The sequence below is a fragment of the Ailuropoda melanoleuca genome, chromosome 3, assembly GCF_002007445.2.
Source record: "Ailuropoda melanoleuca isolate Jingjing chromosome 3, ASM200744v2, whole genome shotgun sequence".
NCBI lineage: Eukaryota > Metazoa > Chordata > Mammalia > Carnivora > Ursidae > Ailuropoda > Ailuropoda melanoleuca.
Window position 1 is genome coordinate 76213522 of NC_048220.1, and position 24401 is coordinate 76237922.

Genomic DNA, 24401 nt, shown 5'->3' on the forward strand with positions numbered 1-24401 from the left:
ACAGAGAAGTTATGCAGGCATTGCTAAGTGACTGGCAATGTAGGATGTTGGCAATATAGAGGCAATGGGATTTCGCAGCATATAGGCAGAGGGTCAACAACAACAAAAAGAGAGGGTATGTGGAGGAGAAAAGTCACTCAGGCAACAGATATTAGGAAAACCTGTTAACAAGTAAAAGTGCACCAAATACCTCTCTGGGATTCCAAACAAGACACCAGTCACTTGTGGAACAGAATATCATAGTACAGGGCTCTTCCAGGGGGAACAGAATACCAGGCATTTTACCCATTTAGAATTTAACCACAGGAATAAATCAGGGAACATAAATCACTCAACATTTATTTGGCACTATATTATCAGCACCATGCTATAGCAAGGGTCAGCAACTCAAGTCCAGGAAACCTGTTTCAGTAAGTAAAGTTTTATTGGAATATAACTATGTTCATTCATTTACTTATTGCTTATGGCTGCTTTGAATCTACAACAGCATGTCTGAGTAGTTGGGATAGAGATCTTGTGGCCCACAAAACATAAAAAGCTACATACTATCTGTCCCTTTAGAAACAGTTTGCTGACCACTGAGCTACAGAATAGGAGGTTAAAAAAAAGAAGAAGAAAAGAAAAAAAAAAATTGGGAAGGAAGGATTCCAGCCCTGAAGATTTTGAAGTATAGAGTGGTAGGCAGAAACACCGGCAAACAATTGCTATGCAGTTACTAATGCTAAGATGGATATATGCATGAGTACTCTGAAACCACAGGCAAAAAGTACTGTCTCAATCTGGGAATTAACAAAAGATACCTGGGATAGAAGTCTCCTGACCTAACAGAAGAATAATAATACTAAAAGATGTAGAAAGTGCATTTCTCGGGGAGAGAGAACACTAGCAAAGACGCATAAACAGAACAGACTGAATGGGAAATTATAAGCCCTTGGTATTTTTGCATGCTAACTGTGAAGTGTCAAAAAGAGATGAGGGCTGTGTCTCTCTAGAGCCCCAGGCAGTCATGCCTAGAAACTTGAAATTTATCCTTAAGGTAATCTGAACCAGTAAAGGATGTGACAAAAATTTGGCTGCAGAGAAAATTATTTTTTTAGAGGGGAGGAGGCAGAGTCAAGTTAAGAAATAGGGAAAGGAACTGCAGAAGTAGGAGAGTTAATGGCTGAATTTCGTTTGTTACTTAACTTCTTTTTCACCTTCTTTTTTTTTTTTTTTTTTTAAAGATTTTATTTATTTATTTGACAGAGATAGAGACAGCCAGCGAGAGAGGGAACACAAGCAGGGGGAGTGGGAGAGGAAGAAGCAGGCTCATAGCAGAGGAGCCTGATGTGGGGCTCGAACCCATAATGCTGGGATCACGCCCTGAGCCGAAGGCAGACGCTTAACCGCTGTGCCACCCAGGCGCCCCTCTTTTTCACCTTCTTATTCATCTTTGTATCCCAAACACCCAACACTGCAGTGCAAACATTAGGATCCCAATACTTTTTGTTTAGTTGAATTGATAAAGAAACAAGATTATATACTATGTAAACAGGAAGCACTAAGAAAAGTAGTTTTAAAAATTTTGTTTAGGAGAAAATACGCAAATTGAAGGAATAAAATGGGACTCTGAATTATCAGGAAAAAAAAAGTTCAACCTTTAAGCATCATTTTTGGTAACGGTGGTTATCTGATTACTCATAGGTGGTACTTTTCCACCAGAGTCTGAAATATAATGTAATAATTGTAATGATACCCCTCTTAAAAAGTTCATTATTCTCAAAGTCTATAACAGGAAATATTGATATAACATGAAGTGAATCTTGTCTTCCAAGTCACACATTTAGAAGTGGAAACCAGGAATGCGAACTCTGATTTGCTACTCTAGATACTGCATCATAACTCTCAGTATTTAGTGAAGCAAACTGGATTGTAAGGAAGAATCAGCTGAAGTAGCATCATATCCTTGGAGGATTTACATTTTGACATAAAATATAACGAAAGGGAAAAGGAAAAAAAAAAAAGCAGCTTTAGTCAACATCATTTCTTGAGGAGACTGTCCTTTCCCCATTGTGTATTCTTGACATCTTTGTCAAAGATCAATTGGCCATAAATTTATGGATTTATTTCTGGACTCTCTATTCTGTTCTATTGGTCTATGTGTCTGCTTTTATGCTACTTGTTTTGATCATTATAGCTTTATATTGTATTTTGAAATCAGATAGTGTGATGCCTCCAACTGTGTATGTGTGTTTCTCAGTGTTGCCTTGCTATTTGAGATCTTTTGTAGTTCCATATGAATTTTTGGAGTTTTTTTTCTATTTCTGTGAAAAATGCCAATGGAATTTTGGTCAGGATTACAGGGAATTTGTAGATTGCCTTGGATAGGATGGACATTTTAACAGTAGTATTTCAATCCATGAAAATGAGATATATTTCCATTATTTTATCTTCTCCAATTTCTTTCATCAATGTTTTAAAGTTTTCAATGTATGGATCTTTTGCACCCTTTGTGAAATTTATTTCTAGTATTTTTATTTATTTTTTAATGCCACTGGACATGGATTGTTTTCTTCTTTTCTTTTACAGATTTTGCTTTAGTGTATAGAAATGCAACCAATTTTTGTATGTTGATTTTTATATACTGTAACTTTACTGAATTTATTAGTCTTAACAGTGTTTGATGGAGTTCTTAAGTTTTTCTATATGTAATATCACGTCTCTTCAAGCAGAGACAATTTTACTTCTTCCCTTTCTATTTCCTTGCCTTCTTCTTTTTCTTGCCTAAAGATATGCATATATCAATGGAATGTTATTTAGACAAGAGAAAGAAGAAACTCCTACCATCTGCAACAACATCTATGACATTATGTTGTGAAATAAATGAAAAAAAGCCAGATGGAGAAAAACGAATGGTGTATAATCCCAATTATATGTGGAATGTAAAAAAAAAAAAAGGGAAAAAAAGTCAAATTCATAGAAACAGTTACTAGGAGCTGGGAATGTAAAAGTAATAGTGATACGTTGGTCAAAGTGTAAAAAATTAGTAGTTATGGAGGATAAATAAGTCTAGAGATCTAGTGATCAGGTCTGATGACTATAAATAATACTGTGTTGAACACTGGAAATATGCCCTGGGGGTAGATTTCAAGTGCACTCATCACACAAAAAAACTGGTAACTATGTGAGGAGATGAAATGCTATTATCTTGACCATGTAATCATTTAAATATATATGTAATAAATATGTCATATACCTTATATCTATACCATTTTTATTTAAAAAGGAAAAAAAAAAACAAGGAGCTCTAATAATTAAAAAATGAATCCATTGTACTTGAACATTTTAAATGTACTTGCCCCAAGTTCTGATTTCACCTTACTAAAAAAATAAATGGACAAATTATAAGGCTGGACTTGAAGACTTGTCATAAGCTAATAAAACTGCTTTCAGATACTAAAGTTTTTCTACACTATAGATTTTCAAATAAATGCAAATTGTATGAGAATCAAATACTGGGAGTGATGAAAGAGGAAGTTCTAAGAATAAAGAGTGTGTTTTGTGTCTAGACATCTTAGTATTACCTGCTATATGTAGGAGGAAAATGGTAAACAATGAAAGTGTGTGAAAGCAAAAGTTACAAATGCAAATAAATGTGTCAAGGCCTCAGGAAAATGACAGTATAGAATCACCATCCAACATGTAAACTAAGAGGAAGATTACTTACTCATATTTCCAAATGTCAATTCCCCAGACAAGAAGGGACACTAATTATTTGTCCAGTCTCCAGTATATTCGTAAGTCTTTTGATCAAAATGGAATATTCATTTTGGTTCCCTGGGTTGATACTTTGATACAGAAGCTAAAGAAATAGGAAATTAAGTTTAGCCAGGCGAAGATTGAGGATGGCTGTATAAAGCATTTTTCAACAATAATCTTGGTTAAAAGAATTGTATAAAATTATTCAAATTTTAGAATTAATTATTGGTATAATGTTAAAGTGATACAGATAACTGATCTAACAAATACAATATATCTGGGTGTAGAATAACTTTTTTGGGGGGGGTGGAATTTCTATATATAGGTCCCTCAAGCCTATGATGCTTTGTTAAGCTTGACAAAAATCACAGGAGTATGGGCATCAGAAAAAACACTTTTACAAATATTATTTTGTATTCTACCCGTAAAACAAGTTTCAATGGAGTTAATAGCGCAGAACTAATTAGGCACAGAGTCTAGGTAATAAATGTTTTATACCTGGATATTTGTGAATATTTAGTGAAAATATAATTATTCTCATAATTTTAAGATTTTTTAAATATTCATTTCCTGTGGAGGGCATTATGATTCATCTTAAGTGTTCTAAGAAGTGTTCTAAGTTTCATTGTAATAGAAGATGCTATCTTTTTTAAAAAAAGCAAGCAACAACAGAAGATGATTCAATTCTATATTTTGACTGCATATTGGGAATTAAAGAATACTGTGATCCCCAGAAATTGCCTTAGCACATTTACAGCTACAGTGTTTTTTTTGCAGTTTATCATATTACTTTTCTTTACATAGATGCACCTACTTTCAACTTAAAAAAAAATACTAAAAGCCATTTATCAACTTTTTAAATGGATCTTTTTCTGTCTCAATAAATCTGCCTAACCTCAAAAACAACAACAACAAAATTAAAAGCCTGAAATCAAATGAGGAGGAAAAAAAAATAGGAGAGAAAATTTAGGTAGGGAAAAGGAGAAGGAGAACAAAGACAAAATTCATCTCTAGTTGTGGCTTACTCAGACCTCAGGTTATGTCCCTAACTCTGAACCCTTGTTTCTTTCAATTCATCCCATATGCCTCCGCCATTCTACTGTTTCTTAAGTTCCTCTGTAGTGAAAGTTGTTTTGCATAATTATTTTTCACAAACTGTTCAAATAAATGACAAATAAATAAATCGGGGAATAATCTTTTAAACATATGTAATAGTTTGAAGGAAGGAACAGAGGGAGGAAAGATGGGAGGGAGGAGTTGTGGAAGGAAGGGAGGGAGGAAGGAAAGAGGGAGGGNTCAAATAAATGACAAATAAATAAATCGGGGAATAATCTTTTAAACATATGTAATAGTTTGAAGGAAGGAACAAAGGGAGGAAAGATGGGAGGGAGGAGTTGTGGAAGGAAGGGAGGGAGGAAGGAAAGAGGGAGGGCATAAAAGAAGGAGGAAAGGAAGGAAGGAGAGAAAGAAGGAAGGGAGGATATAAAAAAAGGCAAGGAAGGAAGGAAGGCTGGGTGGGGGTCACTGCCAGGTGGCTTTCCTTTTATGTCACTTGGGCTTCTAAGCTCATCTTCAAGTTAAATTTTGGAATGGTCATACTAAAAAAACTAATAACTTCTAATTTTTATGTAAAAAGAAAAAGGAAAGAAAGGGGGAGGGAGGGAGAAAGAACTGAAGGAAGTAGAGAGAGAAGGAATGAGAGAGAGAGAGGGAGATGAAGAGAAGGTAAAAAAAAATGTGATTTATCAAGTTTTTATTTCTGAGTAACTTGACCACTGTTGGTGTAATGTATGTACCGTAATATTGGATGCTAACAGGCAATTGATTTGTACTTTCGAAAGAAAACTAGGCATTTCAAAAATACTTAGTTATATGTGAATATTGTTACTATATAATTCATATTCACACACATATACACACAATGTGTGATTCCAATTTTGTAAATAGATGAAGTGCTATTAGGAAGTGATACCTATTAACGTGAACATTTATTTCTGATGTGACTATGAATGATTTTACATTACTACTTGTATTACTTATATTTTTCACAAATTTATGCAATTAAAATACATATTAACTATTTACAGAATAAAACTTCAAATAAAAAAAGGCCTTTTTAAAATCTGACACTCTTCTACAGATTGAAACTTATCCTCCACTGCCTCCAGACCTCTACTTTCCTTACAACAGTAATTCAGACTGAAAGTAATCTGGCAACACACCATGATTATTCCTTTATCTGTATCTTCGTAGAGGGGAAATCCACAGAATTCCCCATTTCTTTTCTATCCTTCTTTATGATGACTTCAGTAACTACTATAACATTTCCTCATTTCTCTATCCTCTACTATCTTTCAATATTGATATTAGACTCCATAAAATTTGTAAACCCTTCCCAATTACTTTAAGCCAAGAAAGAGACTGGAGTATTTGTTTCAGTTTCCCCTAATGCAGAGTGGTCACTTAAATATATAATTAATATAAATATATAATTTTCCTTGTTCTTTCTTGAGAAGCAATCATCTAGATCCCCATTACATTCAACAGTTTAAATACAAATAATTCAAATCTCATGGGGCTTAGGGCCACAATTATTAACAAAACTGCCATACTGTGTTTTCTTCAATCCTCATGCTCCCTTTCATGCAAATAATTTGTCTTATAACTAAGTACAAGCAGTAATCTAAGACCAAGATCTTATGTGGGTCACCACTGCAGTCATATAATACCCAAGGCAAATTTGCCCTTTGAGATATTAAAAAAAGTAAAATTTATATTTATAAATCTCAATGAAGTCTGTATTTTTCAGATCACCTGCTGTTGATAGCCCTGTCAAGTGACTGTATCACAACTCTGAAGACCATTATTTTGTTTAAATATCATAGTGGTGGGTCTTTAATCCTCAAAGATAAATCTTCCAGTCTAACTGCTTGACTTTTACTTCTGTCTTCACAATGGACTCACTGAGGTGCCTGAGATTTTTAGTTTATCTATATGCAAATATACATGGGTTATCTTCCTAGTCTATTACAACAGAGAAAGCCACTGAAATGATACAAAGTGATTTTACTTACTCAAAACTTTGGCTTATAAGAAATAGCTGACTCTGACTCACTTATTTCACTTTTTATATAAAAAATCTTAATACTTTTTGAATTTTAGTCTAATGAAAATTTATAAACACAGATGGTGAACTAGTTTATATAAAATAAATAACATAAGTGTTTTATGTTAATCAATAACCAAGTCTGTTATATTTTATCAAGATCAATTGCATTAATGTTAGGTAAAAATATTTATTATATCTTTAATAGTTTTGTCCTTGTTCTGGCACTAAAAACCTCACAAGATATTATCAATACAGAAAGAGCAGAAATATTGTATTTGAGGACCACTGTGTTGTGTTCTGTTTGAAAAAGGGATTAAGGTAGGAATGAGTTTGATGGTTAACTAAGTAGTCTCAGCAATTATAGGTAGTCACTCTTGCAGCAGTAAACTCTAAATTATTCATGTTTCAAGTTCTCAATGAAGAGTTTTTGCTAAGATATTGACCATTCAGGACTGCATTTTCCAGTTCTACCTCGTTCCCATCTTCTTTGAATGTAGTTAGGACTATGTAATAGTTCTCTTGAAAAGCATGGGAGTTGAAGGACCCGCAGCAATATAGCACACCTGCTGTTGAAGGAGGTCCTAATGAATGGTAAAAGCATATGTTTCAAGGATACTGGATCCCTGATTCGCATGTGGAGAAAAACTGCTTGCTGAACAAGAAAAATCATATTGGACTACTGCAAGAGTACAATATAAACCTCTATTGCATAAACCAAATGAAATGTTGGGCTTTGTCTCATGCAGCAGCTAGCATATTAAAAAAATCACATACAAACTTACACCACTGCAATTTCCATAAAGTTCAATAAAGCACAAAAGTAATTTAGAACATTCTCAAAAGTTATTGAATAAACACCTTCACACAGCACTGATAAACTGAGAAAAGAAGTATGTCTGTCATAAATTACAACTAAATTACATTAGAGGCATTCACATAATCACCAAGTATTATAATTCATATTATCTTGATATTACATGATATTATTCTAGAAATATAATTTTGTAATAAGGAAATAGAATTATAGCATTCAATCATTATAAAGGGACAAATATATTCTACCTTGGTGATGAAATTAAATAATAATAAAAAAAGAAATGGTTAAATTACAAAGACCATAGGATGTATTTAACGTTCAGCAAATTGACCAAACACAGCAAATATCACAAATAGTATTAATATTCAAGCAATAATAAATAAAAACAATGAAAATAAAATCAATATTGTTCCATGGAATATTGTTAACAACAAATGTAGATGAGCTAAATGAAAATAATCATAAAATTACATTTAATTTTTTCAGTGTTCTTTTAAGTTTTTAATTTCATCCAGTTAACATACAGTGTTACATTAGTTTCACGCGTACGATATAGTAATTCAACACTTCCATACATCACCCAGTGCCCATCAAGATAAGTACACTCCTTCATCATCATCATCTATTTAACCCATCCCTCACCCTCTTCCCCTCAGTTTGTTCTCTATAATTAAGGGACTGTTTCTTGCTTTGTCTCTTTCTCTCTCTCTACTCTCTTATTTTTTCTCCCCTTGGCTTGTTTTTTTTTTTTTGGTTCTCACATGAGTGAGTTCAGGTGGTGTTTGTCTTTCTCTGACTCACTTATTTCACTCAGCATTATACTCCCTAGGTCCATCCGTATCCTTGCAAACGAAAAGATTTCATTCTTTTCTATGGTTCAGTAATATTCCAGTAATATTTATATATATTACCCCAAATCTTCTTTACCCATTCATCTATCAATGGATGTTCGGGCTGCTTCTACATCTTATCTATTGTAAAAATGGTACATGCGGGTACATGTATTTTGCATTAGTGGTTTTGTATTTTTTGTGTAAATACCCAGTAGTGTGATTACTGGATCATAGGGTAGTTCTTATTTTAACTTTCTGAGGGACCTCCATACTGTTTTCCACAGTGGCTGCACCAGTTTGCATTCCTACCAATAATGCAAGAGTGTTCTTTTTTCTCTACATCGTCACCAACACCTGTTGTTTCTTATGTTCTTGATTCTAGCCATTCTGACAGGTGTGAGGTGATAGCTCATTGTAGTTTTGATTTGTATTTCCCCGATGATCAGTGATGTTGAGCATCTTTTCATGTGTCTGTTGGCCATCTGTATTTCTTCTTTGGAGAAATGTCTGTTCATGTCTTCTGCCCATTTTTTTCATTGGATTACTTGGTTTTTGGGTGTGAGTTGTATCAGTTCTTTATATATTTTGGATACTAACCCTTTATCAAATATGTCATTTGCAAATATCTGCTCCCATTCTGTAGGTTGCCTTTTAGTTGTGTTGATTGTTTCCTTTGCTTTGCATGAGACTTTTATTTTGATGTAGTCCCAACAGTTTATTTTTGCTTTTTGATTTTGGTGAATGACTTTTTTTAAAGTACTGTTGAATTCAGTTTGCTAGTCTTTTGTTGAGAATCTTTGCACCTATGTTCATTAGGGATATTGGCCTATAGTTCTCTTTTTCAGTGCTGTATTTATCTGGTTTTGGTATCAGGGTAATACTGGCCTCATTGAATGAATTCAGAAGTTTTCCTTCCTTTTCTATTTTTTTGGAATAGTTTAAGAATAAGTATTAACTCTTCTTTATATTGTTTAAGATTTATTTATTTTAGAGAGAGAGAGAGAGAAAGAGAGAGAGAGCACATGCGTGTGTGTGCATGCAAACAGGGGAAGAGCAGAGGAAGAGGAAGAGAATCCCTAGCAGATTCCCCTCTAAGTGTGGAGCCTGATGCAGGGCTCAATCCCAGGGCCCTGAGATCATGACCTGAGCCAAAACTAAGAATTGGCTGCTTAACTGACTGAGCCACCCAGGCACCCCATTAATTCTTCTTTAACTGTTTGGTAGAATTCATCTGTGAAGCTCTCTGGTCCTGGACTTTGTTTATCGGGAATTTTTCTGACTCAATTTTTTCACTGATTATCAGTCTGTAAATTGCACTTAATTTTTTGAAAAGTATCTAAAAGTCACAAGCTCAAATTGGAGACACAAGATTTGAAACAAACTAATGAAAATGTCCAATGGTGTGTATAGCATAATATATATATTTACTGTGTTTTAATTATAAATTTAATTCATTAATTTAATTCATAAATTAATACTATTCCTTGCATAAATATAATAATTCCCATACAAATGACAGGATATTATAATATTCTTTCAAGTAAAAGTTTTTTGCAACTATTTGTATGTAAGATTTGCTTATAGATTTATTTTCTGTTAATAAGCTGTGTCAAGTATTAGCATTAAATATTCTTCAAAAAACAAAGACTATACCTAATTATGTATAATTTAAAATAACAGAATTAAACATCATTTAAAGGTAAAATAATTCACTAATTTTTATGTGTCTGAATGCTCTTTGAGATCATTTGTCTTCATTTTTTTTTCCCTTAAATAATTGGCTATTGAAAAGTTAGGATATTATTTTTTAAGTTAGGATATTTTTTCATTTACAGTTTAAAGACAGAAAACACAATTTCTATAATAAAATCTCTTAGATTTGTGTGAGTATAATATGTTTATATTCTTGTAAAATTCTTATATTGTATTGACCTGTATACTTACTGTTTATTTTCTTTATAACTGTGACTTATTCTGGCAATAGCTCATTGGAGATATTGGTAATAATCATTGGAAATATAATCATTGGTAATAGGTCATTGGAGATATAATAAGTTTAAAACTGTTACAACTATTGTATCTTTCTTAGTCATTTTAATTACTTTTCCCCAAATTCTAATATTCTAATTAGATATTCAAAATATATTCTAACATATTACCAATACTACTTGCTTTTCCATTTGATTTTACATGAAATATTACTTATTAATTTAAAACTTGTTCTAACATATTGTTTTAGATTAATCTTTTTATTTTCATTTTTATTTATTTTTGTTTTCATTAGTAATTTTTATTGAAGTAAAATTTATAAATCATATAATTAAGTTTCAAAGCATACAAACCAGTGGCATTTAATATATTCATAATGTTGTGCAGCCACCATCTCTCTCAAGCTTCAAAACTTCATCACCCCAGAAAAACATCTTGTACCCATTAAGAAATCAGTCGTTTCCCCTTCCATCCATTCCTTGGTAGTCTCAAAACTTCTTTCACTATTTACGGATTTGCCTATTCCAGATATATCATTAAAAGAATAATAAAATAATAAAAGAAAAAAGAAAAAAAGAAAAAGAAAAGCCAAAGCTTTGCGTCTGGATTCTTTCAGTTAACAAAATGTTTTCATGTTTCATCCTTATGGTAGCACATAGCAATACTTTGTTCCTTGTTATGGCTGAATCATATTCCATTGTCTGAATATCACAAATGTATAACACAATTTGTTTATCCAGTCATCACTTGGTGAACATTGTTTCCAATTTTGAATATTGTCAACAATGGTGTTATAAATATTTCTATACAAGTTTCAGCAGCGTGGACATGTTTTCATTTATTTTGGGTATAAATCTAGGGATGGAATTGTTGTGTCATATCTTATTTCTATATCTAACTTCTTGAGAAACCACCAACATGTTTTCCACAGTGGCTGCTCAATTTTACATTCCTACCAGCAGTGTACTGGGATTGCTATTTGTCCACATTCTTGGCAATGCTTGTAATTTTATGCTTTTTGATTAAAGCCAACCCAGAGATATAAAGTGATTATCTCATTATAGTTTTGATTTGCATTTCCATAATGACCAATGATCTTAAAACATTTTTCATGTGCTTATTGGCCATTTGTATGTCTTCTCTGGAGAAATATCTGCCCAAGCCTTTGTACATTTTTTAAAAAGATTTTATTTATTTGAGAGAGAAAGCATGTGAGTGGGGGCAGGGACAGAGGGAGAGAATCTCAAGCAGACTCTGCACTGAGTGCAAAGCCTGACATGGGGCTCAATCAATCTCACGACCCTGAGATCATGACCAGAGCTAAAACCAAGAGTCAGGCACTCAACTGACTAAGCCACGCAGGAGACCCATTTGCACATTTTTTTAATAGATCGTCATTTTGTTGATGAGTTGTAAGAGCTCTTTACATACTCTGGATATTAAACTTTTCCCAGATATTCAATGTGAAAATAGTTTCTACCGTTCTGTCGCAGATATCTTTTCATTTTTTTTGTAATTTTATTTGGTGTACAAAAATTTTAGTTTCTATGAAGTCCAACTTATTTATTTTTTCTTTGGTTCCTTGTAGTTTTGGTGTCAAATTTAAGAATCCATGGCCAAATCCTAAGTCATAAAGACTTCTAATAGTTTTATAATTTTAATTCTTATATTTACACTATTGATTCATTTTTTTTAATGGAGTAAGACAGAGTTCCAATTTTTTTTTCTTTTGCATGTGAGGATTCAGTTGTCCTAAAACCACTTTTTTTTTTTTTTAAAGAAGCAATCCCTTACTCAATGAATGGTCTTGGCTATCTTATCAAATCCATTGACCATAAACACTGAAATTTGTTTCTGGACTGCCAATTTTATTCTACTGGTCTTATGTATGCTTATACCAATACTGCACCACTTTGGTTACAGTAGCTTTGCAGTAAGCTTTGAAATCAGAGAATATTAATTACCTGTGTTTCATGTCAATATTATTTGGTTACCCAAGGTCCCTCACAGTTTAATAGGAAGGAAAGGATCAACTTTTTCATTTCTGCAAAATACACCTTTGGAATTTTGATAGAGATTGCATTGAATTTGTAGATAGTTTGGAGTATGTTGCCATCTTAATAATATTAAGACCTCTATTCAATAAATAAGGGATAGCTTTTCATTTATCCAGGTCTTTAACTGCTCACAACAATGATTTCTGGCTTTCAACAAACAAGAATTTTACCTCCTCAGTTAAATTTATTCCTAAGCATTATATTCTTTGGATGCCATTTTAAGTAGAATTTTTAATCTTTATTTCCTTTTTATATTTTCATTGATAGCGTATAGAAAAAATAAGTTTAACTGTGCAACTTTGCTGAATATGATATGATTATCAGCTGAAGTAGTTTCTGCGTCGTTTGGGTGTGTACTGGAGGAGGAAGGAGAGGTTCAACAGGATTTTCTTATATAGAATCATGTCATCTGAGAATAAAAATAGCTTTACTTCTCTCTTTTCAATGTGCACTCCCTCCCTCTTTATTTCTTTTACTTGACTATTTGCTCTTGCTAGGGCTTCTAGTACAATATAGAATAGCAGTGATGAAAGTGGTCACCCTTTTCTTGCTCCTGATCTTAGGGGAAAGGTTTTCAAAAGTTTTTTAAATTGAGTGTCATACTGTTTCTTGGTTTGCCTGTTTTTTTCCCTTTGCTCTTTAACTGATGGTTATCAGAGGGGAGGTGAGTGGGAGGATGGGTTAATAGGGAATAGAGATTAAGGGGTGCACTTACTGTGAGGATCACTGTTACACGGAAGGGTTGAATTACTATACTGTACATCTAAAACTAAATTACAGTCTGTTAACTAGCTGAATTTTTAATAAAAACTTAAAATATGATAAAATATGAACACATAATAATCAAAACAACTATAAAAAAACAATTGAGTGTGATGTTCGCCATGAGTTTCTGATAATGCCCTTTATCAAGTTAAGGAAGCTCCCTCTACTCCTAGTTTGGAGAATATTTTTTATAATGAAAGTGTTGGATTTTGTCAAATCATTTTTCTCCATCTGTTGAGATGATCATGTGATTTTCTTCCCTTTGTTTTATTAACATGATATGTTACATTGACTGGGTTTCTTATGTTGAATCAACTTTATGTTTGTGGAATAAATCATACTCGTTCAAGATGTATCATTCTTTTAATGTACTGTTGAATTTGATTTACTATTATTTTGTTGAGGGCCATGTGTCTATATTAGAAATATTGACTGTTGTTTACTTTTCTTGTGGCATCTAGTGTATTTGAGTATTACTGGCCTCAGAATGTGTTAGGGGTGTTTCCTCCTCCAATATTTTTTTGGAGGTGTTTGAGTAGGATTGGCCTTAATTCTTCTTTATAGTTTGGTAGAATTCATGGTTCAGTGATGCCATTTGGTCCTGGACTTTTCCTTGTTGGGAGATTTTTAATTACTTCAATTCTTTACTTCTCATAGATGTGTTTAGATTTTCTATTGGAGTCAGATTTGGTAATATGTGTGTTTTGAGGAATTTTTCTGTTTCATCTAGATATTCTAGTTTTTTTGACGTACAATTTATCATAGCATTATCTTACAATANGAGGAATTTTTCTGTTTCATCTAGATATTCTAGTTTTTTTGACGTACAATTTATCATAGCATTATCTTACAACCCTTTTAGTTTTTGTAAGACCAGCAATAATGCCTATGAATTTATTTTTTTATTTTAGTTATTGTACATTCTTTTTTTCCCTTCAGTCTAACTAAAGACTTAATTTTGTTTACCTTTTCAAAAAACCAGCATTTGGTTTCATTAATTCTTTCTACAGTTTTTCTATTCTCTATTATCTCCTTTCTTCTGCTTGCTTTGGGTTTAGTTTGCTATTATTTCACTATTTAAGATATGTAAAATTAGGTTATTGATTTGAGGTATTTCCTGTTTTTTTAAGTAGGCATTTATAGCTACACACTTCTCTCTGAGCACTGCTTTTGTTGCATCTTATGTTTTTATTTTTATTCATCTCAAAGGTTTTTATAGTTTCTCTAGTGTTTTTTTACTTGACCCCTTGCTTTTAAGACTATGTTAAAAGTCTATATTTAATTTTCACATATTTTCCAGTTTTCCCCTGCTCTTGATTTTTACTTTTATTCTACTATAATCGTAAAATATATTTTGTACTATTTCAATTTTCCATAATGCATTAAAAATTATTTTATGGCCTAACATATGGTCTATCCTGGAAAATGTGGCATGTGCATCTGAGATGAATGTATATTTTTCTGTTGCTGTGTGGAGTGTTAGATATAGTTGGTTTATACTGTTGATCAAATCCTCTATTTCCTTTTGATGTTCTGTCAAGATGTTCTTTTCATTACTGAAAGTGCAGTAAGGAAATCTACCACCATTATTGTAGAACGGTCTATTTCTCCCTTCAATTCTGTCAATGGTTATTTCAGTCTCCATTATAAGGTTTTATTGGAACATAGCTGTATTCAGTTAATATAATATACTGCTCCTGTACCGCAAAAATCTACTTGAATAGTTGAATCAGTGATCATAACACCCTCCAAGCTTAAAATATTCATTATCTGGATCTTTATTGAACAAATTTACTGGAAAAGAATGGCAGAACCCCCACAAACACAAGAACCAACAAAGGATTTTTCACTCATTGTTCCTTTTGACATATATTTGGAGATGAACATGAAAAAGTCTAAATATTTAACATAAGAAAGTGCTCTTGAATGTATGGGAGATAATTTCAAGTTAAATATAAAGTCATGTTAATTGGTCGTGTTATCAATGAGAACAAGATAGTGGGGGGAAAGGGGGGATGGGAAATGATCATATGATTGCATAAATGATTTAAAATAAAAAATCTGAATTTGAGTAATTATGTTAATCAATTAAAGTATTAATAAACTTTCAAAGGATGTAAAAATTTGTTAAATCCAAATATTATGTTAAGACAATATGAATTAAAACACTAACACTACAAGAGAACTTCCTTAAAAAGATAATGGTGGTTTTCCAAAATCTATCCAAGCATCATATGTAATACTAAGACAAACAGAGTTCCTTTAAATAAATTAATAAGACTGAAATTCACATTTACTAATACTTTGATTCAGTATTTATAAGAATCATGGGTAGTAAAATAATATAGGATAAACAAAAGGGATATTTAAAGGTTGAAAGAAAAAATATCTAATTTTCATTATTCAGTGATCAAATAACTAAATAAACCAAATCCAAAAAAATTCAAGCAATTAAATAATATGATTTCTACACAGAATTCAATACCATTATATATATTAGAAACATAAAGTAGCAAAGATAATTTTTAAATTTTCATATAAAATAAAAATATAAATTAAAAGGTACCTATATATACACACACACACACAAAATATTTATTGAGAAAATTATGAAACTTTCAAGAAAGATGTAAAAGAAGACACTGAAAATGGAAACATATATTCAAGGATAGAGAATTATAAATAATAGGGAGATATAAATTAATCCTAAATTAGTGTATAGATTATATGCAAGTCCTACCAAACATCATAGTTTTCATGAAACCTAATTTGGCAGAGCAACCTGAAGTTCATAGAATGACTGCAAGAAATAGATGTACCCTAGGGAATGGACAAGCATGCACAAATGAGACAGATGCCATTTAAATGCCACAGAGGAAGACTCCCTTTGGTCAATGAAAAAATATCAGCACAATTTTTTAAAACAACCTAAATTTCTCTGATAGGAGAGATTTTTTTCTAGGTGATAAAATTTTTCTTAAACTGCACTTTGATACATTAAATACTCATATATAGAGAAAGTGATATGACTGAATGAAATTCAAAGGATAGGTATATGACATGGTTCCTCAATTATTCTGAGAATACCTTGAGAATACCTCTCTGATACCCTAAAGAATAACAGCTCCTTATAGATTAATTCCTAACTATTTGGTTAACTGCATTTCACATTCCTAGAAAATTATAAATCCAAATTTACCTTAGGTACTACTTCAAGTTTTAAAGAGTCAAACAGCAGATCAACTGAAGAAGATGGATGTTGGTTAAGAGTTTTTGCTAGTAAGATTTACAGACTCAGACATATATGCTTATTGGGTACGATTTCACCTCCTAAATTTTTTTTTTAAAGATTTTATTTATTTATTCGACAGAGATAGAGACAGCCAGCGAGAGAGGGAACACAAGCAGGGGGAGTGGGAGAGGAAGAAGCAGGCTCATAGTAGAGGAGCCTGATGTGGGGCTNGAGGAAGAAGCAGGCTCATAGCTGAAGAGCCTGATGTGGGGCTCGATCCAATAACGCCGGGATCACGCCCTGAGCTGAGGCAGACGCTTAACAGCTGGGCCACCTCACCTCCTAAATTTTTATCTCTACATGTTCCATGACAAGCAAGCTTGTGATTATTAAAACTAGGACTAAGTGTCCTCCATTCCTTTCCNCATAATGCCGGGATCACGCCCTGAGCTGAAGGCAGACGCTTAACCGCTGTGCCACCCAGGCGCCCCTCACCTCCTAAATTTTTATCTCTACATGTTCCATGACAAGCAAGCTTGTGATTACTAAAACTAGGACTAAGTGTCCTCCATTCCTTTCCTTTTTTTTTTTTTTTCCATCTGGAGTTGTAACTATATCAACGATTATATAGTTAGTCAAAGTTAACTAAACAAATTTTTGGGATTATCAATGGATATAATGTTACAAATACAAATGCATGAATGTACATCTGGCTGTGAGTTACAGGCAATCTTAGTTTTTTTGTCTTCAGATTCACCTACTCCCTGGTGAGCAGTAGTCACTGATAACTCTCTATATGGCCCTTTTTCAAGTGCCTCTCTCCTTTCTCAGCTCGGGGTGTGTGTGTGAGAAATAAAATCATTATATATTCTCCAAACAACTGTATTTCAATCAAAAAGATGGAGTAAAATTTAGGATTAATCCTTAGTCATAATTTGTTTTCCAACTCTTCCCTTCATTGCAAAATATAATAAAATGTCCTGTTTAAAAGGAACACATGCAAGAGACAACATCAATGTGGACAGGGGCACTTTAAAGGGATAGGAATTTCATACATACATTTTTTCTATTTTTTAATTATGTTCACTCAGAGAATGGGAGGACATATGCTTGACATCATTTTCAGACCAAAAGCTAGTATTGCACATTTCAATTATAAGCAATCACTATAAGGATGAATTGAAATATTTTAAATTATAATGATGAGGCAAACTTGTAACAGCTGAATAAAATCTTTTTTCAATATAATTTAAGAGGAAATTACTTATAATTTGAGCTACAGATAAAAATAGGTATTGTGAATGATAGAAAAATCTTATCTAATTGTTTGAATATGATGACTTTATCTTTGATTATACCTCTTCTCTTTGTCAATAAGAAAAATAAGAATAATCCTCTAAACCATCAGTTTGTGATTTCTCTGACTTATACTTTTTTTTTTTTTAAGATTTTATTTATTTGACAGAGAGACAGCCAGAGAGAGAAGGAATATAAACAGGGGAAGTGGGAGAGGAAGAAGCAGGCTCGCAGAGGGGCTGATGTGGGAGCCTGATGTGGGGCTCGATCCCAGAACGCTGGGATCATGCCCTGAGCCGAAAGCCAACGCTTAATGACTGAGCCACCCAGGCACCCCTCTCTGACTTATACTTTTAAATCAGATCTTTTTCTCAGTAATGTAAGCCAACCTCTGTCTTCCTTCTTACCTATCCTCATTTCAGCTTTTCTTAAAGTGCTTATTACTCAGAATGAAATAAAAAAAATAATCTTACCATTTCCTCATCTTTTCCTCAGGATAAAGAGATTTCTAAAGCTCACTGATGTCTTTTTTTAATGATTTGTAAGTTTACTTTTCAACAGACTAAAATGTTACAATTCAACGTAAAAATATAGCTAATAAATTGATTATTCTACATAATCATAATACTTGGTAATTTCCTTACACATAAATAATCCATATAAATTAAATTAATCCATGTTTTATTCAACTATTATAACATTCCTATAATGTCTAATAACAAGTTAAATAGGAATAGTCATATTTCATTTGTTGCTTTCAGTCCTCAAGAAACAACAAAATCTAAGCATGCATGATATACCATCCTCAACCTTCCTATGATCTTAATTTTTTTTAAAAAAGAAAATACTGTCACCTACATTGCAAAGGATAAGCAAATGGAAATCACAGCCCACGTGTGGAAACTTTTCATCAATTGCATCATCAAGGCAGAAGCCCTTTAAGTGGTCTATCACATCCTAAAACAAAAATGAACAAATTATCTCAAAAGAAGGAACATTTTATGTCATATACACTGTCAGTATTTAAACACAAGACATAAGATTCTAAAGACTGTCTCAGCTGTGAGAATTACTGTTTAAGCAAGAAAAAAAACATTCCTATTCCTCTCCCCTGCATATTACAAGCTCCCGTCTCATTCAGAGGTACCATACATGACAATGAGCAGAAAGAGACAGATACTCTCAAGTTCTTTTATACTAACACCTTATACAGGAGAGAAGGATAATCTTCTGAACACTGTTGTTCAGAAAAGAACTTCATACTCCATTGGATTCTCTAGGTAAGTATTTGTAGCAGAAGAATATGCCTTTCTGGAGACAAGCTCAACAGAATTGCTGGATATTGCATATTTAACAACTAGAGGTATAAAATCTGGTTCAGAAAAAGCAATTTATGAGTGCTCCTATTTATACCCAGGTGGTTGAGGGGGTTGAAGAGGTGGCAATAGAATACTTAGATCAAAACACACAATTTTGTCCTTACAGAGTCCCTATTGACCACTCACACACCAGCAAAGTGTACCCGAAATGAAAAAGCTGATCCTTACATTCATATAGAAGCACAAGGGGTCCCAGATAACCAAAACAATATTGAAAAAAAAAATGTTGGAGGACTCTAGTGCCCAATTTCAAAACTTACTATTAAACTGTAGTCCTCAAAACAGGTGGTGGTAGTAGAAACATACACATACAGACCAATGGAATAGAATTAAGAATTCAGAGATAAACCCAAACATATATGGCCAACCGATTTAAATTTCATATAATTTTTACACGTGACAAAAGTATTATGGTACCTTCTTTTAAGCTATCTAAAATGCAAATATTCTTAACCTACAGACTGTACAGAAATTCATGATGGGCTATAGTTTGCCCATTCTTTAATATGATAAACTTCAAAAATTATTCAGATGTTTTTATGTGCTTCAAATAGTTAATTCATCCTAATGATGATGAAAAGGTATATCCAGAAATTACTACTCTTCCTATAAATTACTTCTTAATTCCAATTGTATTTCTTTGCCTGTGCTTTGCTTACCACTCTATTATTTCACCTTCTTTCTCACTTTATGTTCCAAGTTATAATTCTATAGATTTTATATTCTTCTAATCTGTTTAGTGTTTTCAGGGAATTTCTTATTCCAGAATTTCCTACCATTCTTACAACAACGTAGAGACACTAAAAAAATAGGAATTATAAAATGATGAATTGAGATTATCCTTCCACAAATAACTTCATATTAAAAACGTAGCGTTGTAAGTAGATTCTTTTCTATTTTAATCACTAAAGAAAGAGAAAGTCACTAAGGATTGAGACAACTGCAAAAGGCCATGTTCAAAAACAACCATTCCAGAAGAACAGGTATTTTTTTATTCTGATCACATATGTTAACATCTGTACTTAGAGACTTGACATAAATCAAGTGTTCAAAATGTTTACTGTCATGATCAATTTAATGCTCAGTTTGTTTTTGTGATTATATCTTCCAAATTCCGGAATAGGTGAGAAGAGACACGTTAAGAATGAAATTTACTATAGACTTCTAAAGAAGACACTACTTCTTAATTTAAGAGTGGAAAGGAAAAACTATCTGAAAACTATCCAGCTGTCTCTTAAAGGTGCTGGTGCAAAAAGAATTAAAGCCTTTTAATAAAAAGTATACATTTTTCAGAATCAAGGTATGATTGGGTTTTGTTTGTTGCAGAATAAAATAAGGATTTTATACAAAGCAGCTACTCACCAAAAGAACAAAGCATATCTAAGGGGCCACAGTAACTAATATAATCTTAGTGCCTAAGAAAAAATATTTACATTACAGTAAGGTAAATATAGTCAAAAACTCCACAAAAGGTTTTTATGCTGGTTGTTGTCTTTTGCTTTTGTCCCTCAAGACATCATTTTTTTTTTTACAGAAAATGATGGTCATATATTCATTGATTAATTAAACACACTTATTTCCTCCATTTCAACAGAAACTTCACCATGCTCCCAGAGGGACTATTTTTACAGCTGTAGCTACCTCCTTTAATGAATAAATTATGAAGTCTCCACAGAGAAAGTCATATAATGTAAGAGTAAAACAAAATATTTAAATTTTGAACCATTATTGTTCCCAATGCTATATTTTCTAAAAGATAGGGCATTCATATATTAATACCAATGCAAAACATTACTAATTACAGAATTGTGGTTAAATCACTGATAGGCAAACCACATATATTTGTCCTTCTCCTGAGAGACACTTGATAACATGTGCACCAAGAAGGTGCATAATGAATAAAATCTTTAGTGATTACAGGCAAAGACCTTTTCTTCATATGTAAGTAGAAGACAATGACTACATAGTTGACTAATAGAAAGCTGGACAGAGTCTCCAAATAATTCTGATGTTTGAATCAACTTTGCCTATTTAATAATTTCAAGTAGAACCTCAAAAACATGTAAGATCCAAAAAAAAAAAAAAAACAACATATAAAGTCTATAGCTAATGAATGGCCAGAATGATTGTACACATCTAGCTAGCTGGAGATTCAGATGTCAGGTGCCAATTGCCAAATGCATTCTATTTGACATCATGCTATTTTTTATTTTTGCCTTTTGAAATTGTATATGTCAATATTTCATATGGAAGGTATTCCTTCCATATGAAATATTTAGTGATAAAACACTAAAAAAATGCCAGAAAATTCAAAGTAGAAAATAAATGTAAGTTAAGCATGCCTAAAATGAGGGAGAATTTTACCACTTCAAGCTATTAATTTTCAGAGCCACAGTGGTAATCAAATATAAATTATGATATTATCAAATATTATTATATTATCAAATATAAATTATGATATTATTTGAAGTATATATATATGAAAAAATATACATGATATTGTTATAAATGAGAGTGACAAAGAGGAAATGCAAGTATACAGAGTATTCAAGCAATCTGTGTACTAATGTGGTTTACCTGAAAAGGAGAGAGTAACTGGGAAAAGGACAGGCCTTATGAAATACATAAATCAGCTGACTTAGTGTTTCTTGAAACAGGATATTACACTATAGAATTGGGGAATGTAAGAATATATTTTTTTAAAACTACCCAATTGAGCATGAAAGAAGAAATACACAAGTCAATAAAGCAAACAACAGCATAAATTTCCCAAATATGTCATCAGTTACAGAATAAGAATGCATTCCTTTTAAGAAATAATGAAGAAAATGCATCAATAAAATAGATGAATAGTGATAGGAAACAACAAGTTGGAGGGAGAACACATAAAGAAGACTATCTTTCATGTAAGCATGAGATAAATTATTAAAATTTCAGGTTATAATTGAGATAAGTTAGTACAACATATTTTTATTAAAACAAACATTTGAAGGAACTAGTTTATTAAAAGAAAAGCCACAATGTTAAATCAACAGTAGAGAATGTATAATCAATTAAGTGAGAATTGGTCAGAAAGCCAATATAAGATAGATAAAAGACGAGACTAAGACAGCAATCCCTGGACTTCCCTGAGTTATGAGAGAGAATTCATTGATTATTAAGAAAATAGAGAAGTCTTGAGATGAAACTTAAAAACAAAAGGCAATTGGCAAGGATGTAGAAAGTCAAAGATGCTCTCCCCTTATTTGTCCAAGAATGGCTCAGTGGAAGGCTTCCTGACAGATCTGGGAGGGGTAGGAAAATTAGTGCCTTGATCACGTGAGTAATTCTCTTGTGCATATATGCAGGGGAGATTGCACATTGAAAAAATGCAGACTGCACCTCCTGAACTCTTCTAGGAGGATATCCAAAAAAACCCTAAAACATCAGTACCAGGCAGGTAGGAATCAGGTGCCAGAGTTTGAACATCTGTATAAGTCACCTCAAACCCCACCGGTCACATCCTTCTTATGTCATGATCCCAGAGTAATGGTTTTCTGCACAAATGTTTATTATAGTGACTCCATGTCACAGTAACTAGAACGATGCTATTCTGTCAACTCTGAAAAATTCACAAGCTCATAATATTGACAAGTATACAATTAAGGAAAATATCTGATAATCTTAATGAAAAAAGCAATGGCAGGTGTAGACATGGAACAGAAAAAGATCTAGATGACAAGATGTATTTTTCCAAGAAACATAATTCCATTTCCCTTTCTTCTAGTTTTTCCAACACTGGAAAAAGGGGAAGAGAAAGAAAACAGCGTTCCTATATTATCCTATTTTTCCCCATAACAAGTGAAGTATATATCACTGCTATGACCTCCATTTCATACATACAAAAACTAGGACTAATAAAAGCTAAAGTGACCAAGCCAGTATTTGCGCGCAAATGGTAGAACTGGAGTTGAAACCCAGGTGATTCTGCCAGTAGTCCAATCAACAATCAAGATGTCATTAAGCACATGGAGACACAGACAAGGCTTGTGGTTAAAACCAAAGACTTTGAAGCTGGACTGCATGGTTTGTAACCCAGATCAGTCATTTCCAGCTGTGTAACTTGGCAAATTTCTAAACCTCTGTTTGTTTCTTATTTTCTCATCTGTAAAATGGGAATAATAATTGTGTTAACATAAGGATTTTTATGAAGATTACATGAATTATTGTTTATGAAAACTAAGAATGCCTGGTATGTAGCAAGTTCTGTATGTTTGTTAAGTAATTTGTCATCATTTTAGCTGGAGAAGTGATATTTGCAGATGTTGAAAAGCAAAACTGAAAAATGTTTGCTCTATATACTTCATTAGCTGTACTGTATGTACTAAATTCTATTTGATTTTTTTCTTTTTTGGACCAGCTGCCATATCGTTCCACATTCAAATACATAAGAGGTTTTTTGTAATTTGACATGAGTCTCAGGCACAATTCAAAGTAGGCACCATTTTTCTGGAAACCTTGGACAGTATAGATAAGCAATAGCCAAGAAATATTTTATAGTGTAATGACACTGTTCATCCTCTTTTGTTATTCCCATTTTTATAAATTCTATAGTTGATGGATTATGCATGGATAATGGAGCACAATGCTAACAAAAGGGATATCCATCGTCCAGGAGTCTTTGATGTTGAAATATTCCCTAAGAGTGCTAAGAAAAGTTTGTGAATCATGTTTAAGTATCAATATAATGTATCATTCATCAGATGTCTTGATGCCCCTTCCTATTCCATATTTGTCAGGACTTCTTTATCATTCAGTATTACTCCATCATTCTACTTCCTTCTTTATACAAAAGAGCATCCCATATGATATTACCATCATTGGATTATTGTATGTACTTGAGATGATATAAGTAAAGACTGGACAAAAGCCAATGAATGTATAGTCAAATTATATAAATAATATTGTCAAGTTGTGTTCCTGGTTTTTTGATCCTCCCCAATGATAAATAAATCTCTTATATTTCCAAAACAAGGTAATTCCCTAGTGTCTTCTAGTTATAGTTCATTTACCCTTCCTCCATGATCTTTCAAACACCTTTAAGGGGAAAACAAATGAGTGACTTCAGGTAAAGTTTCACCATGATCATTATTTAACATGATCACTGTCATCAAGACCATGTCTATTTCAGAGGAGTGGTTACCTTA